The sequence below is a fragment of the Lissotriton helveticus genome, chromosome 5_1 (genome assembly GCF_964261635.1).
Source record: "Lissotriton helveticus chromosome 5_1, aLisHel1.1, whole genome shotgun sequence".
NCBI classification, from domain to species: domain Eukaryota; kingdom Metazoa; phylum Chordata; class Amphibia; order Caudata; family Salamandridae; genus Lissotriton; species Lissotriton helveticus.
The window spans coordinates 1,128,871,039-1,128,886,022 of NC_136065.1; positions in this window are offsets into that span (position 1 = coordinate 1,128,871,039).

Sequence of the window (14,984 nt, forward strand, 5' to 3'; positions counted from 1 at the left end):
TTCGTCGGCCCAGATATTGGCTACTGCACAATATTATGAGAATAGGGATAAAGATGAGAAGGATAAAGTAGAGAAGAAGACTAGAGACCTAAAGACGAAAGTTCTTTTGCAGCAAGCTTATCCGCCTTGTCCGAATCAGCCTCAGTTTCAGCAACCCCCACAGTTTCAAAGATTGCTACTGGAGCCCGAGTTTTTCGCTCCGCGATTTCTGCCAGGACCTAATCAGTGTGCTTATTGCAGAGAGGAAGGTCATTTCAAGAATAGTTGTCCGATTTTGCTACAGCGCGCGAATGGTGTATCTGGTCAGAGAGGTCGTGGTAGTTTCCAACTAGCTCCTAGGGGTAGGGGACGTGGTGAGTTTCCCCGGGATGAGTGTTCCTTTCCCCCTTAGAATTCTACAAACTGTTTTGACAGACAGAATGTTCCGATTGTTCAGTCTGCCCAGTAGTACCCTGATGACTATTGTGTCGAGAGTGAGAGTGTTGGTTATAATGATAGTTAGGACAGCCATGGGCAAAGAGAGGGAGTAGTGTCAGTTCCAGTAGACCAGAGTGGACCTTCTGTCGAAGTGATTACATTAGGTGTGGCAGAACCTTTTCTTTTTGGATACTGGTGCGACAAAGAGTTCTATTATGCACTCTAAACTTCCTGGCGCACCTTTGTCTGGCTTGGCCAATGTTTCAGTAGGATTTTCTGGCGCCCCAGTTCGAAATCCGGTTTCGAGTACTTTGCCTCTTTCTATTGGTCCTTGTGAATTGGAAGCCCCCCTTATTCTAACGACTGGTTGTGGTGAGAATCTGTTGGGTTTGGACTTGCTGAAAAGATTGCATGCGACATTACATTGCTCTCCTTCGGGAGTACATCTTACGATGGGTAAGAAAGTGATTTCCCCGATGTATTTGTCTAAAGATTGTCTTCCGCTGGAATTGCGTTCTCTTCCTGATACACTTTGGGCTACAGGTCCCAATGATGTTGGTAGATTCCACCCTATGTTGTTACTCTTAAGTCAAATGCTAGGCTACCTCGTATTCCGCAATATAAAATATCTAGTGATGGTGAGAGAGCTCTTTTGGTGATTATCTATGATTTGGTTGAGAAGGGTGTAGTTGAAGAAACGAGAGGTAATGTGTGTAATAGTCCTGTACTGCCTGTCCTTAAGCGTACTGATGCTTCTCAGCCACCTGTGTACTGGTTTGTGATCGATCTTCGAGAGGTTAATAAAATTGTCGTGCCACAGTTTCCTGTTGTTCCTGTCATTACTGCTTTGTTGACTCTGATCCCTGCTTCAGCTGCTTGGTTTTCAGTTATCGATTTGAAGAACGCTTTCTTTAGTATTCCAATCGCTGAGGAAAGTAGAGATATTTTTGGCTTTTCTTTAGGAGGTCGTAGCTTCCGGTTTAAACGTGCTCCTCAAGGTTATTGTGAAAGTCCCTCCATCTATAGTCAGGTGTTGAAAAGTCAGCTTGATAATTTTGTGTTGCCTTCTGGTGCTACTCTTATCCAGTATGTTGATGATCTGCTGGTCGCTGCTGATGATGAAGAGATTTGTAAAGAAGCTACTCTTTCTTTGTTACGACATTTGTCTGACCTTCATCATAAAGTGTCACCTTCAAAGTTACAGTATTGCAGCCAAGAAGTGACCTACTTAGGTCATCTCTTGTCAAAGGAGCGAAGACGATTAACCCCAGAACGAATTCAAGCGATTGCCCAAATGATTGTGCCATCCACACAGAGAGAAGTGCGTGCCTTTTTAGGTATTACTTCGTATTGTAGACAGTGGATCCCGAATTTTTGTTTGTTAGCAAAACCTCTGTTGGCGCAGACTCTTAAAGATACTCCGCATCCTCTCCCTTGGTCTGACGAATGTCAGAAAAGTTTTTCTGAATTACGTGATGCATTGTGTTCTGCTCCGGTGTTGGGTACCCCGGACTACAGTAAACCTTTTACACTGTATGTACACGAGAGAGAAGGTTGTGCATTGTCAGTGTTGACGCAACAATTTGGAGACAAGCAGCGCCCATGCGCGTATTTTTCAGCTACGTTAGATCCAGTAGCTAGGGCGTTGCCGAGTTGTTTGAGAGCTACAGTGGCAGCGGCTGTTTCTAACCGACAGTCTGCTGGTTTGGTATTGGATAATACGTTGATTGTGATGGTCCCACATGCAGTGGATACCTTATTAAATAGGACAAAGACTCAGCACCTTACTAGTGCGCGTTTGTCAGGTTATGAGTTGACGTTTTTGGCTAGCCATGTGCACATCAAAAGGTGCAATGTGTTGAATCCAGCTACGTTGTTGCCGATTTCTGTAGAGACAGATGTTCAGGAACAGCATGATTGTTTTCTTCGGACAGAGGAAGAAACGAAGGCTAGAGTTGATTTAAAAGACACTCCTCTTTCAAATGCTGATGGTACTCTATGGGTAGATGGTTTGTGCTTTAAGCTTTCGAATGGAGAGTCGACTGCAGCATATGCTGTCACAACTTTACATACAGTTGTTGAAACAGCACGTATAGCACAGAATTCAGCGCAAGCAGCAGAGTTAATAGCATTGACTAGAGCGTGTGTGTTGTCAGAAGGAAAGCGAGTGAATGTTTATACTGATACCCAGTATGCGTTAGGTGTGGCTCATAGCTTCGGCCGCTTGTGGATAGAGAGAGAATTTCTTACTTCCCATGGTACGAAAATTCAACATGGGCAACTAGTGAATGAACTTCTTGAATCACTTACTTTACCAAAGCAGATTGCAATTGTGAAGTGTAGTGCGCATAGTATGGTTGTGGATGATGTGGGTCGAGGGAATGCGTTTGCGGATGAAGTTGCGAAAGAAACGGCGAAAGATATGACGAGTTGAATGTATGTTGCAGGCCCTGCTAATTGGGTTATGGCTGGTGAAATGTGTGAAGACACAATAGAAAGTGTGAAGTTGATTCAGGCTGAAGCTACGGAAAAGGAAGTGAGTGTGTGGAGAGAAACTACGGGTATGCTGGATTCGACAGGTTGTTGGGTTGAGTTGTCGGAGCACCAGCGATGGTTGTTGCCTGATGCGTATGTGCTCCCAGTGGTTACTATGGCTCATGGAATGGCTCACATTAGTTCGAAAGGGATATTCAAGTTGTTGGGTCCAGTATCGCAGAATGCTGGAATTCCGAAATGTGCTGAGAATTTGATGAAGCATTGTATGATTTGTCTGATGTATAATCCTGGAAAGGGAACTCCAACTCCAGCTGGTCATTTTGCTCCTCCAACGTATCCATTTGAAGTGATACAGCTAGATTACATTCACATGGAAAGATGCAACAACCTGAAGTATGTCCTTGTGGTTGTTTGTGCCTTTTCCAGATGGATAGAGGCCTACCCCCTAAAGGATAATACTGCCTTATCTACAGCCAAGGTTTTGCTCAAAGAGTACTTCCCTAGGTATGGTTTGCCGAGAATTGTATTGAGCGACAATGGGAGTGAATTCGTGGGTCAGATCATGAAGAAAGTGTGTGCGGGTTGGGTATCAATCAGAAATTCCATGCTGCGAATCACCCCCAGTCCGCTGGACTTGTTGAATGCTATAATGGCACTCTGAAATTGAAGTTGGCTAAAATACAAGCAAGCTCTGGTCTTGCATGGCCAGATGCCTTGCCATTGGCCCTTTTGTCAACAAGGACGACAGAACATTCTCGTGTGGGACTTAGCTCATATGAAATTGTTTTTGGTTGTCCGGCCAATGTTTGGGGTGTTCCAAGGCCTAAGAAATACAATGATATCGATTACCCTATGTTGGTGGATTACTTACATGACTTGACTGCTAAATTACGAGTTCTCCACCAACAGGTCTTTGACAGTTTACCGACAGCGACTGCGAATCCAGGCCACACAATTCAACCTGGCGATTATGTACTTACCAAGAATTTCCAACTAACTAAGAACTTGGAGCCAAGGTGGACTGAACCGCATTTAGTATTGTTATCAACTCGGACTGCAGTTGGGGTAGCTGGTAAAAAGAATTGGGTCCATGGTACCCATTGTAAAAAGGTTCCATTGCCCTTACCGTATGACAAGTGGGTGAGGGGAGGTATAGCTGATTCTGAATGTGAAAGAATTCCTAGATTCGTACCTTTTAGTGACGCACATTTGGAATGGACTCAGTCAGAACGTGCGGACGATGAAATTTTGCAAGCTGCTGTGCCATCGCATTTAAGATTGGACACAACGAATCCAGAAACACTTTTTCAAGAGCAAACTGTGCCTGGCAAAGAGCGCTACAATCTAAGACCGAGAAAGGACAAATAAAGTTTGAGAAAGGACAAATAATTGGACAAATAAAATTTGAATTTTTGTTGTGAGTTATACCCTTTTCAGATAAGAGACTATTTTTCTTTTTCTTTTTTGAGTCACCATCCGGACTCAGCTGCAGGGTCACGGTACAGCCTTAAGGGGAGAGCCGCGAATTGACGAAAGGTCTGTGGTTCTTGGTCGTTAGTACGATCTTGATGCACACTTAAGTGAAGAAGGTAATAGCCGTGAGCAGCACGTTAGAGGATGGAGTCTTTTGGATCTGTAAAAAGGTGTTAAGAGAATTGATGCTAAAATAAAAATGTGTACATTGGTTCGTAGCAAATGTTTTTTGATATTGTGTTTCTTGATGCTTTTGAATATTATATTGGCTTGTGTGGGTTGGATTGTCTATATTACACAACATACGCTTGCATCTACGTCCCAACCTACTTTTTCTTTTTCTACTGTTTCTCCGCATGAATTTCACACGTTGCCTGATTAACTTGTGGGTTAGTACAATGTAAAGCGAGCTTTTACGATGTGATAAAGTGTGGGGAAATGTATTCCATTCGTCAGTATTTGTCGCAGTGGGTGTGCATTTATAATGAGCAGAATGTGGATAAAAAGTGATGTCTTGCTCTACGAAAATTGAGCAGTCTCCTGAGTTGTACACCGTGTTGTATTGCTGGGATTACTGTTACTAGCTGCAGCTAATAAATTTGATCTCTGACGCCATCCAGAAGTATTCCGTGTCTCTGTATACCAAGACAGGTGAATCCGAAGACTTTGGGCGTGCCCCTGGCGCCGCTGGTTTCTAAAAACCGGTTCTTCAGTTGGCGCCCAACGTGGGTCGACTTCAGCGGTACCGGTCCAAGCCCGAGGATCATGAGGAGCCACGTGAGGAAATTCTGGAGGAAGGATATCCACTTCATCGACCCCTGTATTCGTCTGTGGACCGAAGGTTTTTGCTGCGAGGCTTCCCGCTTTCCGACGGCTACGAAGGACTGCTGCCCTGACTGTCGCCCTGTCTTGGACCCTCGATTGATGATTTGTAGAGCGAGAAGATAGACGGTCTTCTGGTGGCGTGATAGATATTTTGGTTAAGTACAAGTGGGTCGCTCCCATGACTTTGTTTTGGTTCTTGGTTTTGATTCGGTTATTGCAATAGTCGAAGCCGAGGGGCTCGTATATTTACGAGTGTATCGATAGTTGATAACCCCTTGAAGTTTGAAGCTAGATTAGTGAGCTATAAGATGCCTGGTCTTAGCAAAATTAGGAAATGGTTTAGTTGTGGTTGCAACAGGGATTCCCGATTGGAGGATTCGTGTCTGATACCTCCGGTTGGAACTCCGACTTATGAGCTCTATTCAAAACATGGAGTGGGTCCTATCACTTATAATGAAGTATGGGTTCGCTATACAAAGAAAGATGTTATTTTACGATGGCCCCAACATAGTAGTTTCGAACTAAATATTTTAGATAATTTGGAAGTTGCGCTATTTAGGAAGAAAGCCCGGCCGGCGATGTTTGACTCTTTCCGCCTTTGGCGTAAGCAAGCCAAACAGCGAGAAATTAAGCAAGCAAAGAGAGATAGGAAAGATAAGAATATGTCAGTACTACAAGCTGCTAGGCAGTTTAAGGAAGACGGAGAAGATCGTGTGAGTGAAGTCTCAGATAGACAACGTTGCATGGCCATCGATAAGTGTTATTCGGCCTTGCCGCCTTCTCTTTCAAAAGTGACTGAAGACTCTGAAAAAGATCCTTTGATGTCTCATTTACTGAGATAACCACCCCCTTATGTGCAGGGTGCTACTGCACCTCCACTACCCCCGGTTGTTGCACCCCTTGTTGTTCAGCCCCCTACTGTTGTTCAGCCACCCGTTGCTTCACAGATGGTTCTCCCTCCTACGGTGCAGCCCCCTCCAGGGCCGCCAGGTTTGTCACCAGCCTTGCCTCAAACTCCTATGCCTTACACTCCTGTATCTCCGACTCCTGCTACTTCTGTCCCTACGCCTCTTTTGCTTCAAAACACTCTTTCTCCTGTCCTTATGTCTACTTCTTCTCCTTCTGCTCGAAAACGAATGACTGAGACTGTTGCTAGTCTTTTGTCTCCACTCTTTGGGTCATTGAATATGACCCCTGTTTCGGAACGTGAGCAGAGTTGTAGTCGGTTTCCTGGTCCCGAAGAGCGGGCAGTGTTGGATCTTTTGGCTCGTAGATGGGTTTTAAATGCTTCAAGGTATAATTTACAAGCGGTTATGGATGTTTTCTTTCAGTGGGAAAGGTATGTTTTTGACGTAATGTGTACTTTTCTTCGTCAAGAATGGGAAAATAATGAGTTGGGTCCGATTCCGCAGGAAGTGCTTGATCTTCAGTCAGAATTTGCTAAAGGGACGATAGTGGAGTCTGATGTTGCAGACGCCGTAGAGACAATACTTGTTTTCAGGTCTAGGCTTCCGCCTCAGACATTGTACAAACCTGATTCCTCTGTTAGGAGGAAAGTGAAGCAGTATCCTATGAGAGAGGTTCCCCCTGTATGGAGAGAGGAAGTTGTTGATAATGTCAATTTGGGTGTTCATGGTGTACCGGCTCATTTTCAGCGAGTGTGGGTACATGTCCCTTGGAAGAGAGCTGAGGTCTTGGCTTTTAAGCAGACCTTACCTGACCCCCGTACAAATCCTGCTGGTTATTACAAGGAGTTGTCTCAGACAGTTGATGCGTGTATTATGAATTTAGCTGACATAGATATGTTGATTGGTAATGTAGTTCCTCAACCTTTGTGGGCGAAGATCCATCATGAGGATCATGCGCCAGAGTTAGGAGATACGTGGGTTAACATTACTGCTGCAGATGGTCGGCAGGTAGGAGGTGTCAAACCTGAACCCTTAGTTGCAGAATTACCTGGTAGGATTATTAATTTAATGAAAACTATGATGCCTCCTTTACGAGTGAATTGGGATAAGTTAGCAGCATGCAAACAAAAGAAAGACGAGAGTGTGTCTGATTTCTTTACTAGGTTTGAGGAAACGTTTATCGATCATAGTGGTCAGGACATGAGCACCGAAGGTGGTCAAAGGTTGTTCGTGGACAAATTTGTCTTTAATTTGCTTCCCGAACTTTGTAATAAATTAAAGGACTCTGAGAGTTCATGGGCTGTTTCTTCGTCGGCCCAGATATTGGCTACTGCACAATATTATGAGAATAGGGATAAAGATGAGAAGGATAAAGTAGAGAAGAAGACTAGAGACCCAAAGACGAAAGTTCTTTTGCAGCAAGCTTATCCGCCTCGTCCGAATCAGCCTCAGTTTCAGCAACCCCCACAGTTTCAAAGATTGCTACTGGAGCCCGAGTTTTTCGCTCCGCGATTTCTGCCAGGACCTAATCAGTGTGCTTATTGGAGAGAGGAAGGTCATTTCAAGAATAGTTGTCCGATTTTGCTACAGCGCGCGAATGGTGTATCTGGTCAGAGAGGTCGTGGTAGTTTCCAACTAGCTCCTAGGGGTAGGGGACGTGGTGAGTTTCCCCGGGATGAGTGTTCCTTTCCCCCTTAGAATTCTACAAACTGTTTTGACAGACAGAATGTTCCGATTGTTCAGTCTGCCCAGTAGTACCCTGATGACTATTGTGTCGAGAGTGAGAGTGTTGGTTATAATGATAGTTAGGACAGCCATGGGCAAAGAGAGGGAGTAGTGTCAGTTCCAGTAGACCAGAGTGGACCTTCTGTCGAAGTGATTACATTAGGTGTGGCAGAACCTTTTCTTTTTGGATACTGGTGCGACAAAGAGTTCTATTATGCACTCTAAACTTCCTGGCGCACCTTTGTCTGGCTTGGCCAATGTTTCAGTAGGATTTTCTGGCGCCCCAGTTCGAAATCCGGTTTCGAGTACTTTGCCTCTTTCTATTGGTCCTTGTGAATTGGAAGCCCCCCTTATTCTAACGACTGGTTGTGGTGAGAATCTGTTGGGTTTGGACTTGCTGAAAAGATTGCATGCGACATTACATTGCTCTCCTTCGGGAGTACATCTTACGATGGGTAAGAAAGTGATTTCCCCGATGTATTTGTCTAAAGATTGTCTTCCGCTGGAATTGCGTTCTCTTCCTGATACACTTTGGGCTACAGGTCCCAATGATGTTGGTAGATTCCACCCTATGTTGTTACTCTTAAGTCAAATGCTAGGCTACCTCGTATTCCGCAATATAAAATATCTAGTGATGGTGAGAGAGCTCTTTTGGTGATTATCTATGATTTGGTTGAGAAGGGTGTAGTTGAAGAAACGAGAGGTAATGTGTGTAATAGTCCTGTACTGCCTGTCCTTGAGCGTACTGATGCTTCTCAGCCACCTGTGTACTGGTTTGTGATCGATCTTCGAGAGGTTAATAAAATTGTCGTGCCACAGTTTCCTGTTGTTCCTGTCATTACTGCTTTGTTGACTCTGATCCCTGCTTCAGCTGCTTGGTTTTCAGTTATCGATTTGAAGAACGCTTTCTTTAGTATTCCAATCGCTGAGGAAAGTAGAGATATTTTTGGCTTTTCTTTAGGAGGTCGTAGCTTCCGGTTTAAACGTGCTCCTCAAGGTTATTGTGAAAGTCCCTCCATCTATAGTCAGGTGTTGAAAAGTCAGCTTGATAATTTTGTGTTGCCTTCTGGTGCTACTCTTATCCAGTATGTTGATGATCTGCTGGTCGCTGCTGATGATGAAGAGATTTGTAAAGAAGCTACTCTTTCTTTGTTACGACATTTGTCTGACCTTCATCATAAAGTGTCACCTTCAAAGTTACAGTATTGCAGCCAAGAAGTGACCTACTTAGGTCATCTCTTGTCAAAGGAGCGAAGACGATTAACCCCAGAACGAATTCAAGCAATTGCCCAAATGATTGTGCCATCCACACAGAGAGAAGTGCGTGCCTTTTTAGGTATTACTTCGTATTGTAGACAGTGGATCCCGAATTTTTGTTTGTTAGCAAAACCTCTGTTGGCGCAGACTCTTAAAGATACTCCGCATCCTCTCCCTTGGTCTGACGAATGTCAGAAAAGTTTTTCTGAATTACGTGATGCATTGTGTTCTGCTCCGGTGTTGGGTACCCCGGACTACAGTAAACCTTTTACACTGTATGTACATGAGAGAGAAGGTTGTGCATTGTCAGTGTTGACGCAACAATTTGGAGACAAGCAGCGCCCATGCGCGTATTTTTCAGCTACGTTAGATCCAGTAGCTAGGGCGTTGCCGAGTTGTTTGAGAGCTACAGCGGCAGCGGCTGTTTCTAACCGACAGTCTGCTGGTTTGGTATTGGATAATACGTTGATTGTGATGGTCCCACATGCAGTGGATACCTTATTAAATAGGACAAAGACTCAGCACCTTACTAGTGCGCGTTTGTCAGGTTATGAGTTGACGTTTTTGGCTAGCCATGTGCACATCAAAAGGTGCAATGTGTTGAATCCAGCTACGTTGTTGCCGATTTCTGTAGAGACAGATGTTCAGGAACAGCATGATTGTTTTCTTCGGACAGAGGAAGAAACGAAGGCTAGAGTTGATTTAAAAGACACTCCTCTTTCAAATGCTGATGGTACTCTATGGGTAGATGGTTTGTGCTTTAAGCTTTCGAATGGAGAGTCGACTGCAGCATATGCTGTCACAACTTTACATACAGTTGTTGAAACAGCACGTATAGCACAGAATTCAGCGCAAGCAGCAGAGTTAATAGCATTGACTAGAGCGTGTGTGTTGTCAGAAGGAAAGCGAGTGAATGTTTATACTGATACCCAGTATGCGTTAGGTGTGGCTCATAGCTTCGGCCGCTTGTGGATAGAGAGAGAATTTCTTACTTCCCATGGTACGAAAATTCAACATGGGCAACTAGTGAATGAACTTCTTGAATCAAATACTTTACCAAAGCACATTGCAATTGTGAAGTGTAGTGCGCATAGTATGGTTGTGGATGATGTGGGTCGAGGGAATGCGTTTGCGGATGAAGTTGCGAAAGAAACGGCGAAAGATATGACGAGTTGAATGTATGTTGCAGGCCCTGCTAATTGGGTTATGGCTGGTGAAATGTGTGAAGACACAATAGAAAGTGTGAAGTTGATTCAGGCTGAAGCTACGGAAAAGGAAGTGAGTGTGTGGAGAGAAACTACGGGTATGCTGGATTCGACAGGTTGTTGGGTTGAGTTGTCGGAGCACCAGCGATGGTTGTTGCCTGATGCGTATGTGCTCCCAGTGGTTACTATGGCTCATGGAATGGCTCACATTAGTTCGAAAGGGATATTCAAGTTGTTGGGTGCAGTATCGCAGAATGCTGGAATTCCGAAATGTGCTGAGAATTTGATGAAGCATTGTATGATTTGTCTGATGTATAATCCTGGAAAGGGAACTCCAACTCCAGCTGGTCATTTTGCTCCTCCAACGTATCCATTTGAAGTGATACAGCTAGATTACATTCACATGGAAAGATGCAACAACCTGAAGTATGTCCTTGTGGTTGTTTGTGCCTTTTCCAGATGGATAGAGGCCTACCCCCTAAAGGATAATACTGCCTTATCTACAGCCAAGGTTTTGCTCAAAGAGTACTTCCCTAGGTATGGTTTGCCGAGAATTGTATGGAGCGACAATGGGAGTGAATTCGTGGGTCAGATCATGAAGAAAGTGTGTGCGGGTTGGGTATCAATCAGAAATTCCATGCTGCGAATCACCCCCAGTCCGCTGGACTTGTTGAATGCTATAATGGCACTCTGAAATTGAAGTTGGCTAAAATACAAGCAAGCTCTGGTCTTGCATGGCCAGATGCCTTGCCATTGGCCCTTTTGTCAACAAGGACGACAGAACATTCTCGTGTGGGACTTAGCTCATATGAAATTGTTTTTGGTTGTCCGGCCAATGTTTGGGGTGTTTCAAGGCCTAAGAAATACAATGATATCGAGTACCCTATGTTGGTGGATTACTTACATGACTTGACTGCTAAATTACGAGTTCTCCACCAACAGGTCTTTGACAGTTTACCGACAGCGACTGCGAATCCAGGCCACACAATTCAACCTGGCGATTATGTACTTACCAAGAATTTCCAACTAACTAAGAACTTGGAGCCAAGGTGGACTGAACCGCATTTAGTATTGTTATCAACTCGGACTGCAGTTGGGGTAGCTGGTAAAAAGAATTGGGTCCATGGTACCCATTGTAAAAAGGTTCCATTGCCCTTACCGTATGACAAGTGGGTGAGGGGAGGTATAGCTGATTCTGAATGTGAAAGAATTCCTAGATTCGTACCTTTTAGTGACGCACATTTGGAATGGACTCAGTCAGAACGTGCGGACGATGAAATTTTGCAAGCTGCTGTGCCATCGCATTTAAGATTGGACACAACGAATCCAGAAACACTTTTTCAAGAGCAAACTGTGCCTGGCAAAGAGCGCTACAATCTAAGACCGAGAAAGGACAAATAAAGTTTGAGAAAGGACAAATAATTGGACAAATAAAATTTGAATTTTTGTTGTGAGTTATACCCTTTTCAGATAAGAGACTATTTTTCTTTTTCTTTTTTGAGTCACCATCCGGACTCAGCTGCAGGGTCGCGGTACAGCCTTAAGGGGAGAGCCGCGAATTGACGAAAGGTCTGTGGTTCTTGGTCGTTAGTACGATCTTGATGCACACTTAAGTGAAGAAGGTAATAGCCGTGAGCAGCACGTTAGAGGATGGAGTCTTTTGGATCTGTAAAAAGGTGTTAAGAGAATTGATGCTAAAATAAAAATGTGTACATTGGTTCGTAGCAAATGTTTTTTGATATTGTGTTTCTTGATGCTTTTGAATATTATATTGGCTTGTGTGGGTTGGATTGTCTATATTACACAACATACGCTTGCATCTACGTCCCAACCTACTTTTTCTTTTTCTACTGTTTCTCCGCATGAATTTCACACGTTGCCTGATTAACTTGTGGGTTAGTACAATGTAAAGCGAGCTTTTACGATGTGATAAAGTGTGGGGAAATGTATTCCATTCGTCAGTATTTGTCGCAGTGGGTGTGCATTTATAATGAGCAGAATGTGGATAAAAAGTGATGTCTTGCTCTACGAAAATTGAGCAGTCTCCTGAGTTGTACACCGTGTTGTATTGCTGGGATTACTGTTACTAGCTGCAGCTAATAAATTTGATCTCTGACGCCATCCAGAAGTATTCCGTGTCTCTGTATACCAAGACAGGTGAATCCGAAGACTTTGGGCGTGCCCCTGGCGCCGCTGGGTTCTAAAACCCGGTTCTTCAGTTGGCGCCCAACGTGGGTCGACTTCAGCGGTACCGGTCCAAGCCCGAGGATCATGAGGAGCCACGTGAGGAAATTCTGGAGGAAGGATATCCACTTCATCGACCCCTGTATTCGTCTGTGGACCGAAGGTTTTTGCTGCGAGGCTTCCCGCTTTCCGACGGCTACGAAGGACTGCTGCCCTGACTGTCGCCCTGTCTTGGACCCTCGATTGATGATTTGTAGAGCGAGAAGATAGACGGTCTTCTGGTGGCGTGATAGATATTTTGGTTAAGTACAAGTGGGTCGCTCCCATGACTTTGTTTTGGTTCTTGGTTTTGATTCGGTTATTGCAATAGTCGAAGCCGAGGGGCTCGTATATTTACGAGTGTATCGATAGTTGATAACCCCTTGAAGTTTGAAGCTAGATTAGTGAGCTATAAGATGCCTGGTCTTAGCAAAATTAGGAAATGGTTTAGTTGTGGTTGCAAAAGGGATTCCCGATTGGAGGATTCGTGTCTGATACCTCCGGTTGGAACTCCGACTTATGAGCTCTATTCAAAACATGGAGTGGGTCCTATCACTTATAATGAAGTATGGGTTCGCTATACAAAGAAAGATGTTATTTTACGATGGCCCCAACATAGTAGTTTCGAACTAAATATTTTAGATAATTTGGAAGTTGCGCTATTTAGGAAGAAAGCCCGGCCGGCGATGTTTGACTCTTTCCGCCTTTGGCGTAAGCAAGCCAAACAGCGAGAAATTAAGCAAGCAAAGAGAGATAGGAAAGATAAGAATATGTCAGTACTACAAGCTGCTAGGCAGTTTAAGGAAGACGGAGAAGATCGTGTGAGTGAAGTCTCAGATAGACAACGTTGCATGGCCATCGATAAGTGTTATTCGGCCTTGCCGCCTTCTCTTTCAAAAGTGACTGAAGACTCTGAAAAAGATCCTTTGATGTCTCATTTACTGAGATAACCACCCCCTTATGTGCAGGGTGCTACTGCACCTCCACTACCCCCGGTTGTTGCACCCCTTGTTGTTCAGCCCCCTACTGTTGTTCAGCCACCCGTTGCTTCACAGATGGTTCTCCCTCCTACGGTGCAGCCCCCTCCAGGGCCGCCAGGTTTGTCACCAGCCTTGCCTCAAACTCCTATGCCTTACACTCCTGTATCTCCGACTCCTGCTACTTCTGTCCCTACGCCTCTTTTGCTTCAAAACACTCTTTCTCCTGTCCTTATGTCTACTTCTTCTCCTTCTGCTCGAAAACGAATGACTGAGACTGTTGCTAGTCTTTTGTCTCCACTCTTTGGGTCATTGAATATGACCCCTGTTTCGGAACGTGAGCAGAGTTGTAGTCGGTTTCCTGGTCCCGAAGAGCGGGCAGTGTTGGATCTTTTGGCTCGTAGATGGGTTTTAAATGCTTCAAGGTATAATTTACAAGCGGTTATGGATGTTTTCTTTCAGTGGGAAAGGTATGTTTTTGACGTAATGTGTACTTTTCTTCGTCAAGAATGGGAAAATAATGAGTTGGGTCCGATTCCGCAGGAAGTGCTTGATCTTCAGTCAGAATTTGCTAAAGGGACGATAGTGGAGTCTGATGTTGCAGACGCCGTAGAGACAATACTTGTTTTCAGGTCTAGGCTTCCGCCTCAGACATTGTACAAACCTGATTCCTCTGTTAGGAGGAAAGTGAAGCAGTATCCTATGAGAGAGGTTCCCCCTGTATGGAGAGAGGAAGTTGTTGATAATGTCAATTTGGGTGTTCATGGTGTACCGGCTCATTTTCAGCGAGTGTGGGTACATGTCCCTTGGAAGAGAGCTGAGGTCTTGGCTTTTAAGCAGACCTTACCTGACCCCCGTACAAATCCTGCTGGTTATTACAAGGAGTTGTCTCAGACAGTTGATGCGTGTATTATGAATTTAGCTGACATAGATATGTTGATTGGTAATGTAGTTCCTCAACCTTTGTGGGCGAAGATCCATCATGAGGATCATGCGCCAGAGTTAGGAGATACGTGGGTTAACATTACTGCTGCAGATGGTCGGCAGGTAGGAGGTGTCAAACCTGAACCCTTAGTTGCAGAATTACCTGGTAGGATTATTAATTTAATGAAAACTATGATGCCTCCTTTACGAGTGAATTGGGATAAGTTAGCAGCATGCAAACAAAAGAAAGACGAGAGTGTGTCTGATTTCTTTACTAGGTTTGAGGAAACGTTTATCGATCATAGTGGTCAGGACATGAGCACCGAAGGTGGTCAAAGGTTGTTCGTGGACAAATTTGTCTTTAATTTGCTTCCCGAACTTCGTAATAAATTAAAGGACTCTGAGAGTTCATGGGCTGTTTCTTCGTCGGCCCAGATATTGGCTACTGCACAATATTATGAGAATAGGGATAAAGATGAGAAGGATAAAGTAGAGAAGAAGACTAGAGACCCAAAGACGAAAGTTCTTTTGCAGCAAGCTTATCCGCCTCGTCC